At 37.7% G+C, this 25,891-nt stretch overlaps 1 protein-coding gene across 3 annotated transcripts in view; it reads right to left on the reverse strand.

The window, feature by feature from the left end:
- SPON1 (spondin 1) overlaps nucleotides 1–25,891 on the reverse strand; it is a 255,809-nt gene that overhangs the window by 176,353 nt on the left and 53,565 nt on the right. For 2 of the 3 annotated variants that reach the window (XM_066187222.1, XM_066187223.1), the window contains one exon: nucleotides 1,459–1,532. The exons of the other annotated variant lie outside the window; for it this stretch is intronic. The gene's annotated coding sequence lies outside the window, so the exon portion shown is untranslated. The remainder of the gene's footprint in view (nucleotides 1–1,458; nucleotides 1,533–25,891) is intronic. 3 annotated transcript variants of the gene reach the window in all.

The following is a 25,891-nucleotide window of genomic DNA, read 5'->3' on the forward strand; positions in this document are numbered from 1 at the left end:
CACAAAAGAAGATTACAACGGTGGAAAAAAGAAAGTGAGCCTAGACCGCTGGGGTCCCTAACTTCAGGGTTTTGATCCTAAAATGCTCTTCTCTCTCTCTCTCTCTCTCTCTCCTTCCCTCCACTGCTTTGTAAGTGGAGGATAAAGCAGGAAAGGTCTTCAAGCAGGTCCTGAATACTTTCAGGATGACAGATGCACAAGAGGGCACAAATCCCTTTCTAACCCCTCTCTCCAGGATAGGACTGTAGTAGGTGGATGAACCCAACTGCTTTTATGCACAACTTCCAAGAAGTATGAGAAACAGCAAGCAGTTCGAAATCCTCCTGGACCCCACTAAGGCATTTGTTAGCCTCAGATTTGAAAATTTTTGAGTTCCAAACGTAGCTTTGGAAGTTGATTACCAACAACTTCACGCTGTGTGTCAAATAAAAGTGTTTATTTAAGGTGCCTGTGAGCATGCAGGACCTTTATTTTCTGCAAGATTACTTGCCAAGAGCTTTGCTACTGTAAGCTTCTTTATATTTCAGTCTCTGTTACATGCTTATAAAGAAGGTAAACTGTCACAGCCTCAAGCTCTTCATTCACAAAAGGCTGGGTGAGATTTTAGCTTTTGCTGCAAACACAGAGGTACTGGCAGTGTCCCTCCACGTGTGTGAAGAGGTGGCAGCCAAGCTTTGGTACCAAACTGAATGGTGAAATCCTGTCCGTGTGGACATGCCTGCTTAGACACCTGCTGCAGTGGCTGGGACTGACTTTTCACTGCTGAGAAAAGAGTTTGATTAGGGAAGGATAAGAGGTCTTTGCAGCACAAGATGCTTTTTTCTGTTCCTCTTATCCTGCTGGAGGAAGGAGAATGAGCAATCCTACTTTCCAGTGTAATACACCGGGTCCTCTGCTTCCACCTAGTCTGCTCTCTTCACTGTTTGCCTCCCACCCAACCTGCCAGCATGAGGGCAAATGGATCCATCATCCCTGAGGCAACAATATTCAGCCTGCTTTTGCTACTGAAGCCTCGAGTTGGCACAGTTATGCAGAATATTTAGTTTCATGCTTCCAAAGACCCATGTTCATGTGGATAATTAAGGGACTACAGTTCAGCAATGTCATAAACTCTTGGGTCTCATTTGACCATGATCTTCACCTCATTCATTTAGGAGAACAAGCTCTGCTTTATGCGGGTCTCTCGAAGATGCCTGTGAATTTGATTAATTCTCCGTATTTGACTTCTCATTTCTTTTGCTGAGATTGATTGAAAAGCAATTACCTGACTAAAGCATCCCTGACAGGAACTGCACAGCCTTCTGCACAATCCACCTTTGTTTTGAGCCGGGGTTGTGTTCTAACTCAACACTCCTCAAAGTGTTTTTAGTCCTTCTCAGATCTTTTTGGGTTTTATATGGTAACTCATTCATCAGCATCTATTGACTCTTAGCTTCCAGTAGATTTTATATCTCTTACCTTTTAATTCCTGAAATGGCCCGGTCTGTTACTTCTGGTACTTTTTTTTTTGTTCAAAAGCATTTTAAAGTTTCCTAGAAAGGCATAACACATCGTCTTGCTAAAAGTGAATGCTTCAACTTAGCAACAGATACAGACAAATTTACCTGCACTGCCTACAGCCATGAAATGAGTACTTTGTTGTAGAGATGATTCAGAGTATGGGCAATGTCATTAAGCATGGGCATCCTCGGGGTTTTCTATTTGCTCTACTAATTAGTGTGTGTTTGCCTAAAGCATCCAGCATGATGTATCAGTCAGAGATGAACGCAAACTGATGAGCCCAACCATCCATGGCAAATTTAACAGAGGAAGCCTCACATCCTGGAGACTGCTTTTCTTTGTGCACTTTCTAGGATGAATAAAGTTGCTGTCCATGACTATTAGGCATAACAATCATTACTGGGATAATATTGCATCTGATGGAGCCGTAATGGTTGCAGAAAACTCTCTCTCCCCTCCCCCTCGTCTCCACAAAATGGGCTTTCCTAACAAACAAAAACCATTCCACAATGTCAGCAGTCTTCCTTACTTTTTGCTTCCCCAGTACAGGAGCCCGTGTTTTCAAGGGTGTTTTAGAAGTGTGCACTAACTACTGCAGAATACCCCTGCACCCACTGGAAGATATGACAGGGGGTGTTTAATAGTTTTTTTTTTTTCCTTCTGCTTCTATGATTTTAATTAGCTGTTTGAAGGCTTGGGAATTGTCTACAAAGCAACAATGTGCAATGCAATGCTTGGCTACACAATGCCTGATTTTAGAGACCCTAGACCTCAAGGTAAACAAAAAAAACAAAAAAAAGCAAAGTGCCTCAGGTAAATATCTAAATGGATTACATGAATATTAGACCCCTTAAAAGAGCAGAGGCCAAAAAAAAACCCAGCCAAAATAAAATATCAGGGTGGCAGGTGCCCTGAATCTCACAACCATCAGGTGCTTGATAACTTCTCTGGGCTGTTAGGTTTCGCCTCCCTAACCCCAGAAGCTTTAGTATTTTCTAGAATTAAATACAGTAATAGTAACAACAGGGGGATGCATCTCGTTCACGAGATGTCTGGCAGGAAGGTTACCCACTCTTCCACAAGAGCTAATCATTAAAATATTCTTGTAGAATGTCAGAGACAAATGGGTTTCAGCTCCTTGCTTGGTTTGCAAGTCTGCAGATCCTCGTCTCTCAAGAAGCTGCTCATTGTGAAAATTTAAATCTTCTCAAAGCACTCTCAGTCCCTGATGGAAACTTTAGACTTCTAAAGTTGAACTGATGATGAAATGAGAGAAAGGAGATTGAGGGTGTTGTATCAATTGGAATGGATTTTCTGGAGACTGATCTAGGGTGCCTTTTCCTTCTCTTCCTCAGACATTAATTGTATTGAGATCAATGGCTCTTCAGGGGTTCAGGTGGTCAGCCACCACCAAAAGTTTCCAGTAAGTGTATTCTGAATGCCTCAACCAAATTAAGAGAAATAAGTTGAGGAATGTCACCAAAAGTGACTTTTGACTTTTCCTCATCAGCTAAACATTCCATTGCTCACGGATGCCCGGTCAGAGGATGCTGCTGTTCAGGCAAAGGAGGAGTGCTCTGGATGACTGGGAAAAAACCACTGCAACACAATCTGCAATAAAACCTCCAGTGACTGGGGGGTGAGAAGGGAATCTGAGGATTGCACTTTCCAAGGTGCCTATCTCATTTTCAGACCTTTGTGTCTTGCTATAGATTTAGCTATTAGTCTAATTTGCATTTCTCTTCTTTCCCACTGCTCCAGCAGTCACGGTCAGTTTTTCTTAAGCAAGATAAAAACTCCCTCTATTGATTTAGATGGACTAATAACCCTGTTGCTATTAAAATCCCCCTCTATCTACAGCAAGAATGAGGCTTTTCTAATACAGTCCATGCTGTCTGAAGCGTGTTTAGAAAGGGATCCAGAGATATCTGCTGTCCTATTAGACAAAGTAAAGAGCTTGGGAGACACTTAAAATGATTTGTTGCTTCTTTGTAGCACTGTTCTCGACTTCTTTTCTCTTAAGAATCCAAGCAGTGACAAGTAATGACAGTAAATGTTTGCAGAGGTCTGTTCGCCATTTACACCACTGTCAGTCAATACCATGTATCTCCAAAATTAAACTTCCCAGCGGCTCGTTATATTTGCCTGTTCAGTCATGCATGCCTTCAGCATATTTTCACACTGACAATGCAGTGAGTTTTCATTTCCAGGGCATTTTATGGAAATATTTAGTCCCTGACACGGTGAGAATAGCATCATATATATTACTGGAGGAGCACTGCAGTGCTGAGAGAAAGGGAGGCAGAGAGAGAAGCTCTGTTCAGGTTCCTCCTGGGCTTAACTGGGGCAAAACCTCAATCAAGCTGGAAAACTGCGGGACAAAAAACATGTTTTGAAACAGCACAAAGGCTGCAAAAGATCTAGAAAAGTCTATCCAGCGCTCTGGATAACACAAGCAGAATGTGATTTAAACTAAGGCCAGTCTTGAATGGATTTTTCAATATCAAAAGTTGACAGAAGCTTATCTGCCACACAGAGTCTATTTTGGGGAGGAGGTTTGCTAAGGAAAGACACAGGCTTCTTGGAATATTTAACTCAGGGTTCCTTCCAATATCAGAAAATAAATATGTTCTTTAAAAAAATCTCTCCCTCTATCCCACACAGCTACTCAAGATCTATCTTGGGAATCCCTGAAAACTCCCAAGAGCAGAATAAACAACCAGTTCCTCCAAGCCCAGTATGAGCTACATTTAGCCCTAAGAAAATTCACTGCTGCAAACCTGGAGCAGCATTTCTAGGTCACATCCCCTCCAATCACACCCTACTTTCTCCCTCGGCAACCTCTGCCTTTAGGAACTTCCCAGTTACCACGGACAGGGCAGAAAAAATCATAAACCCCCCACCCTGAAATTTCACCTCTGCTCTTTCCCACTAAGCCAGACAATAACTCTGCAGGAGTTTGTGTTAACTTAAAACCTCAATATCAACCTAAAATTCAGCATCTTGATAATTTATTGAATCACCTGTCACTGATTTTACACGATTGCAAGTTCTTCTGTATCTGCCTTGACCTCAGTGCCTCTAACTTGACTATAACTGGCTAAAATACTAATGAACAATAACAAAACTGAATTCAGCTTTTTAGCATCTTTGCTATTCAAAGGCAGCTATTCAGTGTTTTCTTATCACCATAATTTCGTCCTTGAATTGCTCAACACCTGTAGATTGGCTGTTGCCTTCACCTGCTCACTCTGTATTTCTCCAAGACATGAGGTATGTGATAAAGTTCCTGTCTTTTTTCAGTAGCTGAGCTCTCAAAGTCATAATAGAAATAATTTTTTTTTCATACAGAAGAACACCTTTCTTTACCAATTTTCAGGCTGGATGTTTTTTCAGGAAGAACACAAAAAAAACAACTTACACTGTCTAAGAAAAGAAATGGTTTATATCTAGACAAGTAATTTATAAAAAAGCAGCAAGTTTTACACATGCCCATTATTTATTCAATCAATCCATCCTCTTTTTCAAAAAGCATTTTTATAGTGATATAGTAAGTAATTGAATCTTCAGTCAACTCTGGTTGGAATAGGTCTTAATTAGACTGCAAATACGGAAGGAAAATGTGCAGTAACACATCCCACAAACACAACAGGCCCAAAAGCAAGAATGACATCATCTTCAGAGACCAAAAAAACCCTCAAAGCTGTAACTAAACGGAAAAAATCTCCCAGAAAGTAAAAACAATAAAAACTCACAGCCAAGCAGATAAGGGAAGGATGAAAAATTCTTTGGGATTTCTGGTGCTGACCATGAAATCGAGACAGACAAAACCAAGAATATATCATAAATATAAGGTGATGCCATCAGTGAACTCGCTGACACATTTGGGAACAGGGGTTATACTTCAAGCACTCTGATATTTGCAGAATAGAATTGTCTCCCAAAGCAAGCTCTTTACAACAACCTCCTGCTACGTATTATGAATTGATTTTGCCCATGTTCTCCTGCTGTATTCAGTAGCCATTCCTTTTAAAGGAAATATTTACTGTACCACACTAGACCATTGCATCTTCTTTCATCATCAGCTGGCAGGTTTATTCGAACCTCAGGCTGCCAAGTGCAGCACCCCTGTGGTTTATGGACTGTTGACACTTCCCTTACAAGACCCATTGTCCCTGGGAATCTAAATCAGCTACTTCTACCTCCAGCACGATGCAAATTTAAATATTTGGAAGTACAATGAGTTCTAAAGGGGCAAGTGTTCATTTGACACCACCTCCTACCAAGGAGAGAGCATGGCCAAGCTGAGAATGCAGGACTCAGAGGACACTTGATTCCAGAATTCATTCTGCCACTGAGGTCGCCATGTCCCTCTGTACCTCAGTTCCTTATCAGACAGAACATCTCCAGGTAAAAACATCACCCAAAACCAGACAATACCTGTGTGTTATAACCGCAATGGTTAAAGCTCTACAAGTACTGGAACGTGGTTCCAAAGCAGCTTTTGCACGACGAAAGGTTTTTGAAGAGTTTTCTTTCGGTTTATTTGTGAAATTCAATTTCTGTCAAATGTTGCTAGATATTCCTGTGGATCACCAGGGGCTCAGACGAAGTGCAAACAGGCACTGCCCAGAGAATTCCTGCAGATGGATTCTGCAGCTAAGGATATTGGAAAAAAACCCCAATAGTTCTCCAAGAAAGTTTCTTAAATCTCAGATTTCCAGCTCAAATATTAAAGGAGCTTCGGGAAGTCTTCTGAAGATTTGCAGACCCACATCTTTTTTATATCAAAGGAGGTTTTGTGTCTGTAATTTAAAAAGGAATCTAAACTATCTGACAGCAAGCAGGTAAAATATACGTATATGAAGACATTTTAAATATGGATATTCATATACATGGGGGGGGGAATACTATACATTAAAAGTTATCATTTCTCGCTTGGTAAACAGATGGAAAGTCAAATAGGCAAAGGTGTGTTAACAATGTACTTGATTGTGTGTTCTGTGGACATACCTTATTTTAATTGCCATCAGCATACAAGGCGAAAACTGCAAGCTGGTGCAGAACAGGGTTTGTGGGAGGAGGAAATATCTTTTCCCAGAGCAGCTGGTACGACTGAAAAAAAATATCTCCAAGTTTTCAAACACAGCAGCCCATCTGCAGGTCTGAAAATGGGTTATTTTACAAAGCTAAATGCACGCTCACAATCATTTCTCAGAGCTTAGCTGGCTACACAGTCATTAGAAGATCTCTGAGGAGAGAGGTAATTGGTACCTATGAAGAAAAGAGGGTGCTAAAGGGGAGGAAGGAGGGAGGTGCCAGGGAGAGGGGAGGACAGTGATGAGCTGGTGAGAGAGATTTTATCGCCTGCAGAATAAAGGGCAGTTTGTGTGGGAGAGCAATCCTGCAGAATGCCATAAAACAACGTCTCCAGCAAGCTCCTGGGTTTTGGTGCCCCAAATTTCGCTATAGTTTGTTTGCAGGCTCAGCTTTGGAAAATATTTTCCAAGTTTTCCTGTTTGATATGAACAGAGAGAGACAGCGATGCACTTTGCTGGGAAAAGCTTGGGAATGGCAGCTGGGAGTCGTGCGCTGGATCTCCCCAGAGGCTCACTGGTGTCCGGGGAGAGGATGTCCCCTTCCCTGACACACAATCCACCAGTAACCACAAGCACAGTGAGGACTGACAAATTGTCAGCAAATTACTTCTATTGTTTCGGGTTTTTTTCTTTTCAGTATCTGTTCCCCGGGTCACACTTTTGCCTGAGCAGACGATGAAGTCTGACAGGCTCGATCCAGATTTTGGTTCTGAAAACTGACAGGAATTCACTTGGAATGGTTCTGGATGAATCAGAAGATTTCTCAAGGGAAATCTTGGACACAGAATAACGTGTGCTGCTCTAACCCCACTGCACAAGACAAGCCTAGAATCCAACACATTTACAAAACATTTATCTTTTTTTTTTCCTTTTTAAAAATAAATCACAGAAGTAAAGACAGGGCACAGATTTCTCAAACTACCAAGTGTCCTGCCTTCTTGTGCTGAAAGCAAAGTATCACATAATACCATGTTTCATCTATCCCCTTCAGTCATTCAGATTTTTTCATTACTTTGAAAGTCAAATGTAAAATACCAGTGTCAAAAAAAAAAAAAAAAAGTTTTACATCAATACTTATCTTTTCTATGCAGACAACTAGAAGTTTCTGCTGTTAGTAAAATACGCTTAATTTGCTCCTTATCCTTCAAAATGTTGTTTCATTTCATTTCTAACCTCTCTTTCAAAACAGTCTGTTTCATTTCACTCCTAATCTTTCAAATAATGTCAATTAATGTAATTCATAAACATTGTATTCTCCCTTAAGACCAAGTAAAACCATCTTTTTGAATTTTTTTTCCTTTTTTTTTTGTTAAAGTCAAGGTTTTCTTAGAGTAAAACAATTCCATAAGAAGGTTATGATGGAAGGTCTCTGAGAAATAAGTAGTCCTTTACTCTCAAATGTAAGGATATGGGGAAATTGCATTGTGGAACTGAGCTTATCAGAACAGGCTCAGAAGTCAAAAGTATATTTTTTTTCAGCTGATTCAATGAAAATGTCCTTAAAAAAAAAGAACAAATGTCCATTATTGGCTGTCAGAAACTTGTACTGTATGGAAACTGCACTATGCATGAAAATAAGTATTTCAACATTGATCATATCTTATTCTAATATTGTACATGGCATTTGCACAAACATGGTCAGCAGCAATTGCATTCTGTATATTTTAGTTATAAATCACAGAAAAGAGGATATAAAGGTGTGCATATGGAACTATGTATCACAGGATATTTTGAATCGGGAGGGACCACAAGGATCATTGAGTCCAGACCTGAAGTGATTTTTCCATCCAGGGCTATGGTGCTAATAGCACCACGCAATAATTGAGCTAATCTCAGGCGTCTCCATAAAAAATTCATATCACACTGAAAAAAAATAGCATTTTCCAGTAAAAATTCTGTTCCATTTTAAATCCAGCCTCACCTACAACTTGTCTTCCATTCAGTGTTATCACTTTCAATGGGATCCAAATAGGGCAGAAGTTTTCCAACTCCAAGACTGAGTTATTCTTGGGCCATGGTTGATCAGAACCAGACCAACTGTATTTCTTATCAAATATACTCGGCAATTATAAAGAAAGTATTGTGTGTGGGACTACTGTGGCATAACCTTTGAAAAGCATTAGCAATCAAAAAAAATTATTTATTGCTTTATATCTCATTCATTTTTACAGAGACCTGCAGAACAAACCATTAAAAATGGTATGACATTGGTGCATTGCAGTATTTTTAAATTTTCCAGTATAAAACAGACTTCCCTCTACTAAAAAAAACCAATTCACAGATTCACTTAGATGTCTTCAGCAGGACTACAGTTAAAATTTTAAAATTGCATTAATAACAGCCTTAAAAGTATTTAATAATTAGTAAAAGTATGAGTAATAACTACAATAATAAATATTTTGTTATTATATAATAAAGTAATATTTTTATATGTCCATTATATAATACTGCATAATTTTTATTAATTAATGAAGTTATTGCTGATAGTTAATTTAAAAGAATTAATTGCCAATCGTTAACTTAAAATAATTAATAATTAATGACTGCAGTTAACATTACAAAATTACATTAGTAAGTGCAGTTAAAATTACAAAAAAATTACAAAAAATTACTATAGTTAAAATTACTGCAGACTAAAAATGGCAAAGGCTCAATTTGCTCATTTACTTATTTTAGTCAGAACAAACTTAAGGGAAGTGGGCCTGAAACAGTTATTGTAGAGACTGCACTTCCAAAGTCTTTATAATTCTCAGAAATCTGATCCAAAATTACCAGTCAAGTGAATCTGTGCTAAAATAAACTTCACAAGATGGCAGCTGCCCAAAATTATTTGAATGAAGACCTCAAAAACCCTAAACTGACTTTAAGGTTAACAAACTATGGTATTATCACAGGGATGAAACACATCTACAGTTGGGTTGGTGCATTCTTCTCCCCTCCTTGACAGTTAAATGATTTCATTAGTAAAATGTGTGAAAAAAAAAAAAAAAAAGATTTTCACACAGAAAAGTTTTGTTAGTTCTCCAAGAGGTACATAAATATATCTCTCCTACTTTTGTATCCACTCATTAGTTCCATTATTAAGAACTCACAATCATCCTCTGCTCATGTACACCACAAATGACTTGAGACAGTAACCCAGAAGCCATAAAGTGAAATTTTTAGCGTTTTGTGAAAAGCAAGTCTTTATGTTCTTTCACTCAGTGATATAAATCATGTTACTGCTCACTCAGTTCCACGGGAGACCCATTTATGAAAAATTAATCATAACAACAGCTACTGACAAACGTGCTATTGATGACTGTGATTGGATCACAGGAACAATCCCGTGAAACTTCATAGCAAAGAATGCACTGCTCAGGCTGTAAAACTTCCAACAGATTATTTTGAAGTGCTAAGGTTTATAATAACATGCACAGAAGTACCTCTCTTGGTTTGTTACTAAATAAATCCCAACTAGCCTAGTAGGACAATATTGTTTTCCACTGTTTGATAAGAAAAAAAAAAAATGCATGCAGTCTGTTTACTACAAGTTCTAGACATACAGATAAGAGCTTTTGAAAATTATAAAGCACTTGGAAAAGAAAATGCATTTTAGCTTGTCCTCAGAAATTACTTGAAAATTGAAGCTGTCTAAAAACATAGCAAGATGCTTTTGTAAGATATGCGCACAAAGGTAATGGCATCAAAGGTGATTTAAACTTGTAACTATGGAAACCATATCCTTTTTAAAAAGCCAGAGCCTGAGATTACTGAAATTGAGAGAAAAATAATGAAATAAGCTGTCTTCTTCACCTGGACATTTCATCAAAGGACAAACCACCACATAAGGAGACTACTCACAGCCTCTGAAGCAGAAGCTATCCCACACCCTGGAAATGCAGGGAGAGCTTTTGGGGAGTCAAAATGCTGCCTGACTTAGCTCTCCCTATACACTCAGTCCTATTTCCCTCAAATTTCACATGAAAGTCCAGAGCCACACATGCTGCGCAAATCCAATACCTTCATTTGGGCATCGTAACATGTAGTGGGAAGTGAAAAGATTAACAAAAGGACTTGTGATTTCCTTGACTGGGCCTGCTCCACCCTAATTGAAAGTACAATGACATTCCTGCACCTTACAAATTCTCCCACTGAAACAGGGAAGATGTCTCTAGAAGAACAACAGGTTGCCGAAGCACAAATATCTCACACAGAGGAAAAGTCTAAATTATATTTGATGAAATACGATATTTTTGAAAAATTACTGTGGAACATTTAGAAAAATATTTGTTCATGAGAGAAGGTACTTTGCATTATGAGGACCAGCTGGAGACAAAATGGGTCACTCATAAATGTTTTTCTGTGAGAAAATTAGACCTAAAATTACTGCCTGGAGTGGCAAACTCTTAGAGTATTCCTTTGCTCTACTGATTGCAAGAATTTATGGTCACATACAGGTCCTCAGAATTTAATTTATGCAATATGCGAGGGCTCATGGAAAACACAAAACAGGCTTGAATTACAATGGTTGAAACACGCTGAGGAAAAGATAAATACAAGTAGGTTTTTCCAGAATCAGAGAAAACCCAGCACTTCCTGATTTCTAGAGAAATAGACAATCAAAAATAAGGAACTGTAAGCCAAGAGTAAATAACACCCACCTGTCTACCTGGAGTTAGTTGGCCGTAAGTGAACTAGGGTTTAAAAATACCTTTAAAATTACATATTAAAAGAGTTACACATTTTGAAGCCCATTTACAGATGATACTTAGAGACTTTCAGTAGCATGGTCATGAAAGGTATCAGGATAAGACTTGAGCACCTAAATCTGCAAAGACATCAGTAGGAACTCCTGAAAGAATTAAGAACCTAGCTGTGTTGCATTTTTTTTTAATATAATCTCATTTTTTCAGTGTTTTCTTGGTTCTGCCTGACACAGATCCTAAATTATGCACTCTTACACACACAGTCTTAACTACTTTGTGAAAATATACAACAATTTTCCTTCTCTTTGTAAGGACATCAGCCTTTACTACAGCAGGTGCAGGACATTACAGTAGCTGATCATTAATGCCTAAGCATTCATTTAATTACCAAGAAAATCAATAAATTTAGCATTTAGCAATGATTTGAATGTTTGTTTAATCATTTCAATGTTTTTTTCAAAGACAAAAATAAATGTCACACTTTGATTTTACCACAAATAACATGCTAAATGATAAAAGGGGGTGCCACTGCAGGTGCACGTTAACCATTTAAAAATTCAAAAGCCAAAAGCATCACTCTGGAAAAAAACCTCGAAACCCTTATGAGTTGGGGAAAATAATTTTTTATTTTAATATTTATCACAGTGTGTTTCTCAAAGTCTCACGTAAAGTTGGCAAACACAGAACAAGAATTTGATGAAACATATTTATAACTGATCTACAAAATGATTGTCAAAGCCAAAAAAAAAAAAAAAACAGGTGTAAAGAGGAAAAACCAATGGCAAGGTGAGTAAAACAAATAAAAAATTTGGCAGCCCTGAATATTTAGTTCCAGGACTCATTTGCAGTTTCTGAGTGTTTCTGGTGGTCTTTTGGGTGAGTCAGATATGAAATAAAGGTACACATGGTTTTTACAAGATCCAGCTTCAGTGATTAGAGGTGTGAAGGTTAAAGATTCTCAGAAAAGAAGAGGCATTTGGGCCAAAGTTACTTTGTGATAATTTTTAGGTCACTGTGGTCTCAGAGACCCTCAGAGAAAGAACAGATTAATAATATGCAATAATCTAAAAAACATGAAGAAAGAGTGCCAGATCTCTGGCTGGAGCATGTCCCATTCTGGGATGTGGAGCAACCAGAAACGATTCCAAAACTGTGGCCAAACCATCCTCATATGAATATGAGGCATCTGATTCCATTCTTGTATCTTAAAGACCGATTTTAAGGCTTTTTCATAGGTTCTTCTGCTTGAACAGAAGGCGTCCCTGGAAATGGAAGGAAACCACCCCTGACAAGAGGTTAACATTTCACAAAGGCAGTGAATCCACACCAAACCAAACACACTCGGGGACATTTTCAGGAACTGTGCTTAGGAGCCTGGGTTTGTGGAGACATAAGGCTTAGGTGGGTAAAATAAGCCCAGTAAAAATTCCATCTTCACCCTTTTAAAGGTGCTGATGATTCAGCTGTTGCAGAATTGTATATTTTTTAGCTACGAAAGATATCAAGACATCTCATACTACTGACTGTTCCCAAAGCTAAGGAAAATAATCTATTTCAGAAGAGGTGAAAATTAAAGGACAGAAAATGACTGTGACTCAGTCGAGATGGTGGAGCAATTGACCAGTGTCCAGATCATCACTCTTTGCATATTATCAGCTTTCTCCTTATTTTTATGTAAGGGATTGCAATAAACAGTTTGACAACAGTAAAAATAAAAAGAAGAAGTCATTTTTAGCTTTTGTTAAAGAAACCTCAGTCAGTCCTGACCTAATTAAGGATATTTTTCAAGAGTACTCCTTCATAATGAAAATATAAGCCTTCCCCTGAAATGCTGCCAGGGAAACCTTTCTCTGGGATTATAAATGTCTACAGCAGTAGAGAATTAGACAAACTGGTGCCCCAAGTGGTTTTCCACTAATGAATTGTGCTGCTTTGTTTCACTTCTTGTTTAGATGTTTAGATTTCTTTAGGTCTTCGCCATTGTCCCTCCCCCAGAACATATGTTCTGCCAAATGTGGGGAAGCTATATTTTGGGTTGTAATGGCAGGCAAATGCTCCATTACATAAGTCAGTTCTTGAAACATTGGTCTCGTTGCAAAGAGAACTTGAAGTGCACACTGAATGTTTAGCGAAGGCAGAAAACAACACTGAATGTTGTAGAAACACTGAGGCAACAGAGTTTTGGAAAGGATCAGCTATGTTCATTCCAAAAGTATGTGCAAGAAACTAATCAAAGGATTTATACTAAACTACAGAATAAAAGTGTTGCGCATAGCGATGCTAAAAAAGGGATTTCGTCAGTGTTTCAAGCCTCCCTCATGCCTAGCTAAGGTGACTTGGAAAACACTTGAGCTCAGAGCTGTCCACCACTTCAGCCAGAGATGGCAAGGTTTGGAAAGTACTAGTCAAAAGTTAGTGTCATGATGACCATGGCACTTGCAAGAGAAAATTGTCAAGATATTTTTAAATGATCTGTCAAGTTCATCAGCAGTTACTGATTAACCAGAGAAAGCTGGAACCCAAACATCTCCGGCCCAAAGGGAAATACTGTCATCAGATTACGAGGGATCTTACCTATTCTTTTAAAATCTAACTGCTATCATCAGATTTTGAAATAAAAAAATATCTAATTACACCCTTTGGTAGGTGTACATTGGGTCACAGCTAAGTAGAAATGCACATGCATCTGTGAGTCAAGCTCTAATGTCACAATTGCACTTTCTCAGACGGCTCCTCTTTTTTTTCTTTTTTTTTTTTTAATTGAAGACCAATGTATACGAACAGGAGGCATAACTTAGTATCCTTCTGTTGTAATGTACAGCTTTGTACATTATTTATGGGTTCTGTCACTTCAGGCTCCTATACAAAAACGGTGCTAAATCCACAGGGTAACTCTGGTGCCAGAATCACACAGAGTCTCCAAATCCTCAGTCAATGCCACCCACCCACCAGATGCTTAGAGACATCTAGTTATGAGAAACAACACAGAATAATAAACAATCCTAATTTCACAACAGATTCTTAAAACAGTGCAATTCCAGAAGGAATTAATGCAGGAAAGCTCCTAATCAAAAAGGCTGGCACTTGTCTCCACTTGGAATATGTATGCCACATGCTTTGCACAGTTACTAGACACCAGGAATATCTCCATTTCATCAGAATATATTTCCCTTTAATGTTGTTAAGTGCATATGGCAACAGCCTCCTAGCTGCATGGTGCACAGACAGGAATATATAATAGTTAAAGCAAACCAGTCTGAGGAGGGGGTTAAAGGAGCATCACTTGATGGATACCACAGGGTCTGTTTGAGGGGGTGTTGGTATTTTTTAAACTCCTGCGAATCTTTAACACACATCAGTTTTACAGAGGATCATGAATGTGGTCAAAAATGGTCTCCACTCAGGTTTTGGGTTTTTTTCCTCTAATGCAAATTGGTTTTAAAATGGAAGAATATGTTCACCTTTGTGAATAAGGACGTGCTCCATAAAAACACTTTTGCAAGATCTGTGCGTTTTGCTTTGTGTCCCTTTCATTTTTTTTGTTAGAAATCCTCCAACATTCTATTTCCAGGCAAAGCTGGAAGATGCTGGAAGTAGCAATATTTAGAGCAGTGATCAAAACTTGATGCTAACTTCCCCCTGCCTTCTCTGAGCTTTGGACCCTCAGTGGCTGGGTCAAATAATCACTTTATAAACTGTGATAATTTGTCACACACACAGACACACACACCAAGGAAAAAACAGGGTTCATAAAACACCACTTGGAAATTGTGCTTCAGTCATGATCTCTTTTTGGGCAACCCCAAATTTATTTCTGCAGCTCAAAGGAGTGCTGGTGCAAGCCAGATCATGTGCAAAGCAGGGTTTTATTTCACTCTGATGGAGCTTGTGCTTAGCATGAGAAACACAAGATGTGTTTGAGGCAGTGCTTTAATTTCTAGGAACTGGAATAAACTTTCTATTTAATCTCTGATCTTTCCAGATGAAGGCGTTCAATATTGCCTAAATTATTAATTTTGCCAAGTGACAGCCCATACTTCCTGTATAAGTCTTGCGTTATAGAAAGGAATTTTGAGCCCCTACCGAGGACACAGTAGTAGTTTTTTCCAATATAACAGTTTAAGCATGGACAAGTCACTTAGACTTCTTTGAGTTTCATTTCTTTCAGCAGCAGAATGAGACACTATGAAGAAGCCAATTTACAATGTTTAGAAATACCTTATGACAATTTTATTATATATTTGTCTCAGAAGACAGTATTTCCACAAAAGACTGTGGGCATAATTTCAAATAAACGAGGTGTTATAACGGTAATAATTCTCTTTTTTTGCACTTCTATTGTTATTTTTAATTGCATTTGTTCTCAATCTCAGAATTTGTAGGTTTGTGATGCTACAAGAGCAACATAATTTATGTTTTCCTGCTCATCAACAATACTTTGACAATAATCACTCATTTCAACCACCAGTATGAGCTACATGCATGAGCATTTAACTCAAAGGCAAACAACACTCAACTGACAGATTGTCACCACGGTGTTTTTACTTTGGTCTGATTTATGATGAGAGGGAGAACAAGGACCCCCTGCACATCGATTTGCCCATCACAGACTTGTGCTCGGTGAAGCGGCGTTTGCAGCATGGTGTTTCAGGTGTCTGTGCTCAGAGGGAGATGCTGGAGAAGAGCATTATTTGGCTCATTCAGATGCTGAATATAAAATGTAATAAGTAGATACACAACGTTATGGAGGGAGGCCAAGGGAGAGAAGTGAGACGCAATAAAGAGCAATTCTCTAGCTCATCTCACCCTGGAGCCTGTAAAATTAAGCACACCACTTGTGTGGATTTGCTTTTAAAGAATCCCAGTTTTTGTTCAGCACCACACCACCCACAGCAGCAACTCCTTGCACAGCATTCCAGCATTTGTGCTTGCAGCCATAGGTAGGCAATGCAGGAAGAACCAGGAAAAGGCAACGGTTATTCAACTTTCAGAATACAGATGAGTCTTCAGACAAGTTCACTCCAGCTTCAAAACCCACTCTAACTCCTACTGGAGCTGATGAAAATTATACCAGAAACAATAATGAGCTTTTTCTTTTAAAAAAAATGAAAATTTCGTATTTCATAATTTCATGTTCTCGCTCAAAGGTTGCCGTAATGCAAGAGACAGTCAGTGGCACTGGTAATTGTGCAGAGCTCTACAGAGTTCATTCCAGTTTTTTATGTGCTTTGCTTGACAAGGAAAGCAACGGCAGTGTCTGTTCTGCGTCAGTCCCTCAAATCTAGAATTTCACAGCAATTTTTAGAAGCAAGATTAATGCTTTAAAGAAACTACTCCTGAAAATCAGAAGCACAGGAGTGTAACTGGATAATGATATAATAAACTACCTGGGCTCCAGTGAAACCCAGACCAATAAATTAATACGTGCTGTAATGTTGAGTGGGCTGCATTGATTTCCAGTTTTTTCTCGCAGTACATACTCTCCCGGCTTTATGCATAGGTACATTAAATAGAAACTGAGATCATGGACCCAGGGATTCCAAATATCAACCAAGCATGACAAACCTCCCCCCCCCGCCACTTTTAAAGTAAAAAACTGATAGACTTGAAGTGTCTTGTGTGTTTGAAATAAAGTTAACAATGTTATATATATATACACCTATGCCACAAACATAACTGAATCATTCTCCATATAAAATACTACGTTTCATCAGCTTGTCCCACTAAGTTCTATTTTCTTGATACATATTTCTCCTCTTTATTTTTTGTTGTGGCTGTCACGCACTGGCCTGAAACATTTAGGCATAAATGCAACCTGACTCTGTTCCAAGAGCAGCCATTGCCCAAAGTCTTTGACATGGTGGGTTAGGATTCTTTGATCCCAAGAAAAGCAGAGCCTAGTTCATAGAGCCAAAGACCACATGGCTCAGGCTGCAGAAATGGCATCCTGCACTGGGAAAAGACTAAATTCTGTAGGTTTTTTCAGATAAATCTATTGCCAGCCTGAATCACAGAACGTGACTGACTGTCAGGAAAGGAATAAAGGTAAAAAAAAGTACATATTTTAATTTTATGTTAAATTATATGTTTAGCTCATGCAGCTCCACAAATTTTTCCTCACTGAAGTATTAAAAGCATCTTCACAGTGACCTTCACTGCTGTATTGTCATAGTACCTAGCAATGATTAATTTTGTCATATGAATAATGTAATTTCTTATGGATAGCAAATCTTCTACCTGATAATCACTTCTAGTTATCGAGGATTTATGTTCTACAGTACATCAATCAGAAAATGGCAGAGCAAGGGGTTTAGCTCAATCCAAGAAAAAGCAGTCAAGTCTTAAGTATTTCCTAAGTCTACTGTATTTCCCATAAATATCTCTATAAAGTAGATGGATGCGAGGTATTTAAACAAATTTTAATAAATCCAGGTCAATCCTGGATTGACTACTGAAATATTACATCACTTTTCGAGAAAATTTTTAGGGAAATTATTTTGGGAGAGTTAATACTCAAAGAATTCAAATTTAATGTTATCAGCCATAGTACTTATATTTTGCTTGTCAAAGTAATTCTGAAATATCAAGGAACAAATACTCTTTTAATTACATTTAACTTTTGACTATTCTTCCTTTGATCAGGTAACAAGGAGGGACCCAAACTCCTGCAGTGGTTTTATGATTTAGGACTTAGCACAAATTGCCTACTGGCTTAGAATTTAACTTCTCTGACTTTCCCAGTTCCTAGAAAGGGCATTTATTCAGGAGGCGATTACGTAATTTTCCCCTAATTGTTATATCAAAACTATAAAACACAAGAGCTAAGCAGCAGCTTATTTACATACCAAAAGCTGGAGGCTGGTCTGTTGAAAAGTGTGTTAAATCCCTCAAAGCTTTCAACAAAGACTAGGCTGCAGCCTGAGAAACGTCTGAATCTATTTAGCACTTTCAGAGGAAAGCATAAGGAGCAAAGAAAAACCAAGGAAAATGTTTGGATTTCAACTTGCAGTATTTGGGTTTGCAAATAACTTATTCTAGAGACCAAGTACAGCTCTAGAGCACAAATGTTCCTAAAGCATAAAAATGCTGGGCTTTACTTAGGTTCCCAAGATGAAGAGCCAAGCTCAGATTTAAATGTGCAAATATTGAACACAATCAAAGCATTTCTATTTACTTGAAAAATTAATTCCCTGAAGAAATATTACAGCTTTAGGGATATATGCTAATTCTAATTGCATTTGTAAGCCAACTGAACAAAACCAAACTCCCCAAAAATAGCTTCTAATGAAAAAGCTACTCAGACCGTATGAAAGTTTCAGCAGATAGACCTCAATTAATATGCAGGGGAAAAAAAGACAAGGCAACCTTAGCTAATTCTGTGGAGTGGGATGCAGCAGCAAATCTGCATTTTTAGTTGAATATCAGAAAAGGTATTTTAACAACAATTAGTCTTAATGCCTGAAGGTTCCAGGAGGTTTATGAAGCACCAAGACAGTTCCATACCCTTGTCCCACGGTGGGAAGATGATCTCCATCATTAATGCTTCCTCAGGGATAATTAAAGATCCTCCAGGGAGTACTCAAAACACAGAAATTCTGATGCAGACGTTAAGGACAGGAATAAATCCTGTCCTAAATTCTGATGCCAAATTTCATACTTCCTTAAGACTGACCTAGAAAAATTGTCATTGTGAATTGAGGAGCTGGGATTGAAAAATATTATTGAAGTATGGAGAAATCAACATTTAGGCAATACCAGCAAGCACATGCACACACACACACACGCCCGACAGAATAATTGTATATTTCATTGCTCAATCACAGCACAAAGGTATTCAGGCAGGTCACAGATAACAGCCTATTACTGCTTTTTTCCTTAACCCCAAAGTCATATCTACCATGATTTGACCTGGCTGACTCGATTCTACCTGATCTTCACCTGATTTCAGACTTAAGTTTTAATATTTTTCTTTTTTAAAATTTAGAATGAACGGAGGAAAAAAATAAAAAAAAAGAAGTACTACCTGTCTAGAGACTCCCCAAATCTCTCTAATCTCTCTCTATTATCACTTAGGGCCTGACAGAACATTAAAAGGATTCTCAAATTCTAAGATAACATTTATAGTGTGAAAAGGGGATACTTCCACCAGTCCCAAATCTGTTGACAGGGATGAAGTCCACTAATGCTTGAGGAATTCAATGCTTCCAAAACAAGTCTTTATTTCTGGATAAACAATTCAGTGCCAGAACCTGACAGCCTCCAGAAGCTCCAGCTTTCTGCTTAACAGAGATAAACAGTTATCTACCACACAAAAATGAAAGGAATCCCCTGCACTTAGAGATATTTTACCGATGTAGCAACCAGGAATCAGTCACATGCACTTGGAATTTTCCCCTCTTTGATGTCTCAACACATTGTACCCAGGAAATCAGACAAATAAGCAACTCAGTGGGAACCATTTCAACAAATCTGCCCATAAAAGAGTGAAAGCTGAGTCACAGTTCAGGCGCAGTATTTGGAAAAGGGATACTCGAGTAGGTCTATCATAACAAGATAAAAACTCTTAAGACATTAAAACTAATCTTATTTTCAAACAGTTTGATTGCCATTTTCATCCTTTGCCTCCAGATCTGTACATGTTTTTAAAAATAGTTAATTGTTCTGACACATTTCTAAGGGCAGATAAAACAATCTGGATTTTTTTAAAAAATAGAATAATAGTTCATGACTAAATATAATTAATTTGGGAGACTTACTCAAAATTTCTACATCTCAAAAAAATTTATGATTTATGTCCATCCAACATAAACGATTTATTCTCTTTATGAGTTATATAAATTGACCATCTTCTGCAAGTAGAAGACAGCGGTTTGTGTCTTTTTCTCAAGACTAAAGTCAGATGACAGATGATGGAAGTGCAAAGTAATTCATCAGAAAGACATAAAACTTTTTTTGCCAAATTTTTTTCCAGTCACCTCTTGACTACCTAATCATAATATGATTAAAACATATTATGCCTGTATACTAGAAGGGATTTTTATCATTTTTACCCTGAAAATCAACTTTATGTTTATTACTGTGCTGGATCTGGAAATTTTTTCCACCATTGGTGTAAAATCCCAAATTTTCATGACAGCATTTTGTTCTCTGGTAAACATCCTGTGCAAATAGTACAGCTGTAAAACTCTTCCAAGTACAACTTCCTTTAAGTTTTACACTATGATTTTTTTAATTCATTGGTGAATTTAGACTGGATGTTCTAGTCATAGAAACACTACACACCACTTCAGATGCTTCAAGTTTTTGTACAAAAGTCTTAGATTGTGACAAGAACAGGACCTAAGAGATTTCTTGGTCTTCAATTGAAAGAGAAGAAAAACCTTAAAGCAAGACTTTCACTTTATTTTGATCCTGACAGCTATGACTGAAACCTGAAAGTAGTAGTGTACACCAAAAAAAAAAAAAAAAAAAAAAAAAAAAAAAAAAAAAAAGTAATGAAAAAAATTCTACACGGCCTAAAAGGTCAGGAATTAGTTTATTCCCTATAGATGCCTAGCAAACGAGTCGATTCGATTCTCATTTTGTTCATATGAGTTCATTCAGATAATTTAATCTGAGCAACACATTTTCTGTGAAACAGAAGAGAGATTTTATTATTTTTTTTAAAATAGCTTTAAAGGAATAAAGCTTTACTCACACAGCCTTCTTACATTAACAGCGATAATAAAAGCCAACCCCAATTAAAGTCACTTGGCCATTAAAAAAAATGTTGCAGTTGACCAGTAGAGCTCAAGCTTGCACTAAAATGTGATCCTAGAAATTATAGCAGAGCCCCTCCCTTGCTTTATTCAGCTATTCTGTAAGAAGGAAACATTAACTGTAGACCAAAACACCTCTTAAGAAAGTTTCCACAGCATAGTTTCATCTAGAAACAGTAAGGGTCAGAAAGTTATGCAGCCTAGAAAGGGAAATTGCAGGAGAAAGGTCTTTATAGAAAGGTATGCTAAGAACACCCTGAAAACCAGCACAAGTGAAAAATGGTAGCTTTCCTTTCTGAAAAAAACAAACATAACTACCAAAAAATGGTGACTTGAAAGTGTATTCTTCTCAAAGAAAGGTCCTCCAAGGGAAAGAATGCAGTTTCCAGTATTTTCTTATGTGGAAGAGGCAGAAATCAGATATTTTAAAGAGAACAGGAAAACCTGGCACTTCTACAAGTGCTGTGAAGCCTTCAGTTATTTTCCTATTCCAGTGGTTAAGAATTGAAAAAGTGCTCTTGAGAGGTGACCGCCCATTTTTTGTTCTATTTCAATGCCCTTCCCCAAAATGTTTTTATCCAAGGCTTCTCCACAAATGCTCATATCCATCCTTGTTGCCATTCTTGGAGGAATTTTCTTCTTTTTAGCCCTGCATCTTTTAAAAGCCCTTCTAAATTTCCTAATTTTCAGGCTTGACAAAAGCCTCAGAAGGCTGGGAAATGGTTCAGGAGTTGAAGCAACTAATAATAGAGTTCATAACACCTGCTGACATTTGCTTATCACTAATCACAGCCTCCACTCAGGGGATTTACCTTTTTGGAGAGGCTGATGCCAGCTGTAAATAAGATGATGCAGAAAAAAAGTATTGCAGATCAAAACCAACACAGTTCTTTTCTTTCCTCCTGAATTTTTATGTATCTTTTCAGACCACAGTTACATTTCACATTCATTTTCTGAAGCACTTCAGCTCAAACAACCCAGTTTTTCAATTTATTCACATGAAACAGAAATTACATTAGACAAAATTTTTCATCAAAAAATTAATACCTAAATAGAAAAGATAAAAAATTTCACCACCAGTCTCTGACAACTGCATGAAATAGAATCTCATTCTTCTAATGGGCTGAAATTTACTTCTCACTGAAAGATTCTTTCTAGTTTTCACTCCACAGAAACCAGTATTGTCTGTTTATGAAAACTCCAGCCTTAAAAGAGAAAGAATTTGCAAAAACATAGCAATACCAGTAACTATTTTTCACCTCACAACATTACATGAAATATCGTCACTGCAATAAGCTCGATAAGCTTGGCAAAATTTAAAAAACAAATAAACATCCCCCCCCCCCAAAAAAATCCCAAATTTTTCATTTCTTTATAATTGCTAGCAATCCCATAATACAACATTACACAAGAGTCCCCAAAAAGACTGAAGGAAACTTGAAAACTTAAGTTTAGAGATCTTCAAGACTTAAATTTCCTAAGAAACTAGAGGAGTCTTAGAAACCTTAGGAACTGTAGAAATATTTCTGCAGAGCTCTCTCAGCTGTAAAACAGGAAAAACAAAGTTTCATTAAACTTTTGGACTCTCGTAAAATATTTTCTTTTGGGGTAAATTCATAGCACAAGACCTGATGCTGCATTTTTGCATATTGATCTTAAATTAACAGAAAATCTCATAGTCATTATTAATTTCTACATTAAAAAAAAACAAAGAAATCTAGTTGTTCATCACAGTGGAAAAGTTCTGCTAAGTTTCAAATCTTCAATAGATTTTTTTTTTTCCTTACAAACTTGGATATAATTAGTTTTCCAAATCACATGAGGGACATTCACATTCAGAATAATTAAGCATTTCCTTTTGAAGCTCTTTCAACTGATACCAATCTACCTCTGCTTCTGAAGCAGCAGAGCTCAGCTAAATCAACTGCAAATTGACAAGAGTAAAAAAATAAGAAAGGCACAAAATCAGAGGGGAAAGGGAGATACTAAGTGAATTTTGGAAGAAACATATGCATTGGGAACAGTAATTTGCTACAATATATATGCGAGCACATTTGTTACCATCAAGAAGTGCTCACCCTTTTTTTAACCCACAGAACTCCTCATTTGTTGAAATTTGTGTTTATTTCAAGCTTTTCTAAAGGCGGGGTCTTTGATTTTCATCTGTGCAGCCCATAAAGAATCTTTATGCCACCTTTTCCTTAACTTCCTAGATGAGCCCGTATTTTAGCTATATAAAGTTATCCCCGCCTTGCTTGAAGGAGAAGATGGGAAGCTCTGTTTTCTGCCTTAAATACAAGAACACTGATCTGCTAAAAAAGCCTTTGAAGGACTGAAGGATTTTTGGGGTGGAAGGGGGGTGGAGGTGGTGTTTTACTGGGTGTAGTTTGATTATTATTTTTTTTTTAATTCTGAAAATACTTCTGCTATTGTTCTGTAGTTGAACAGTTACCAATATTCACAATTCAGATCTTGGAATGAACCAAGCCATTGCAAGGCTCCCAGTGGTTTTAACAGGATTAAGATTTGACGCTGTAAAACAACTGGCTGCTCTCCTCCTAAACTCTGTGAGACCCATAATGTCATTTATTTTGTGGCATTAAAACCATGGGTGGTGTAATGCCTGCTCTCCGCATCATTTTCCTGCGTGCCAGCTGTAGCTTGACATTGTAGGTAGCACAACTCACTGCAGTAAAGTTTCCTGAGAAGGAGCTGCAATATGTAGTAATTAAAATTACAGCAGGATTTCCCTTCTTAACCTTAATAAGCAGTTCTGTAAGTGTACAAAAAGCAACATTGAGCACATTGACTTAAAAGAAAAAAGAAGTTGGGTATCTACTTAAAGCTGATTTAATTTTAAGAATGAGAGAAAAAAGTTTGCTTCCATTTGCCTGATTTCTGAGGAACTTTCCCACTGAAGTTACAGCAACATTTAGCTAAAAATATTCCTGTATGAAAGTCAGATAATTCCTCACATGGGATATACAGTTTAATCTCTGTATTTCAGCAACACTGACAGTAAATTAGAAATGGAGAAAGGCATGAAAGAAAAAAAAGCTAAAGATAATTTTATTAATTTCACGTGCTTCAGTTATAGGGCAACCTCATTCATCCATTCTCTGACTTCTAAATCTGATCCTGTTTAGATTAAATAAAAGTACATTAATTTTGTAATGAAGCCTTGCGTTTATGTTTTCCCTCAGTGAGAAATCATAGGGAAAGCCTTTGGGTTTGTAAGTACTGCTTGTAAAGGGAACAAAGTTTTCCAGTAGGCACTTTAAAATATTCCAAATAATTCGCAGAAATAATTCAGATTGTTTACACAGAGCAGACTGAGAGAAGGATTTGTGTGGATGGACCATCCAAAAGGAAGCAGAGAATCCAAAACTCGAATGCTTACTAATCACGCAGTGATTGTGTAGAGTAGCTTTAACAAGGATTCCTTTCAACAAGATATGCATAGGAACAGATATAGAGCAACTGGAGAATGGTCTCCTGTAGATATTCACAGTTCTGAAAAGAAAATCTTTAAGATTTCCAAGTACTAAATACAAAGAAAAAGTTACTGTTGTGGAAAGTCTCCAAATACACCAGAACATCCAAACATGGGGTCAAGTTCAAACCCAAAGTGTAGCCAAAAACATTGCAAATAAAAGAAGCAGTTGATGGTGCTGAAGTGCTAAAGGAAGACACAATAGTCAAATAAAATCTTTAAAATGTTTATTCAGAAGGAAATTTGCAGCTCACATAGGAGAGAAACCACTTTTGTTTTACTGTGAACAGCACTGAATCTGAGAGAAAGAGCTCCCACAGATAAAAAGAATAATCACAGCAATCCACAGTCTGCTTTGCATTTCCATTTTCATGCCCTTTCGTGCTTTAAGTAAGTGAAAAGTGCTAACGAACTCTAATCTCTAATGAACTGAGATGCAAATCTGTGAAATGTCAAAGGCTCTACACAAACATTGACTGGACACATTGCAGAGCATTTCTTGTATATTTTATTACTTTTATAGGAGTACGCTCATTCTTAATTCATTACTATCAAGAGGAACAAGAAGAGAAAATCCTACCTAGAAAAGTCAAGCCCAGGATCATAAACTACACAAAATGCTGGCTTTTCAGAACACGTTTCTGTGCTGGCAGAGCTCAGGCCCTACAAGTAAAAGATTCAGTGTCCAACATCAATCAGCTGCTGTGAGGATTTTGCTGCCTCTCTCTGAATATTTCCAACAGCAGCATCTTTCTCAGTTGGGCTGAAATCAATCAGTCAAGACTGAATGATGGGGAAAAAAAATAAAATGGGATAGGAGTTGTATGGGAAAGAAGCAGCTGAAACCTCACTCACTGAGGGGAATGCTTTGTTCTGAAAAGCCTTCTCTCCTCTTCCCAATGACCTTGGTGATCCCTCCAGTCCTGTGGCAAACAGAATCCGTTTCTAACACAAAAAGTCTCATTTTTTATAGGTTGTATAAATCTTATCTAACAATTTCTAAGACAGGAATGAAGTATTTCATGTCTGGCTGGCTACCACTTGGTATTTCCTGTGTCACTGAGGAACATTTTCCATCCCAACCCCCTTCCCTTCAAGGCGCACTTTCCACATGGAACACAAAAAAGCCAATGAATGCAGACGCAGAAATTAGGGAATACACTGCCAAACACTGTAGGTGTCTTCCTTCACAGCATCCAGTATTACATCACTCTAGATATTTTTAAAGAAATTTATACAACAATCCAGCACCATTTATGGGTGAACATTTCATTTAAATGCTAAAATCCACCCAGGATTGCTCGCAGTCAGAGTTGCTGCCCTCTGTTTGAATAGCTTGTTTTATTACCTGGC

The sequence above is a fragment of the Chamaea fasciata genome, unplaced genomic scaffold, assembly GCF_029207755.1.
Source record: "Chamaea fasciata isolate MVZ Bird 193981 ecotype frontalis unplaced genomic scaffold, bChaFas1.0.hap1 SCAF_7, whole genome shotgun sequence".
NCBI classification, from domain to species: Eukaryota; Metazoa; Chordata; class Aves; order Passeriformes; family Sylviidae; genus Chamaea; species Chamaea fasciata.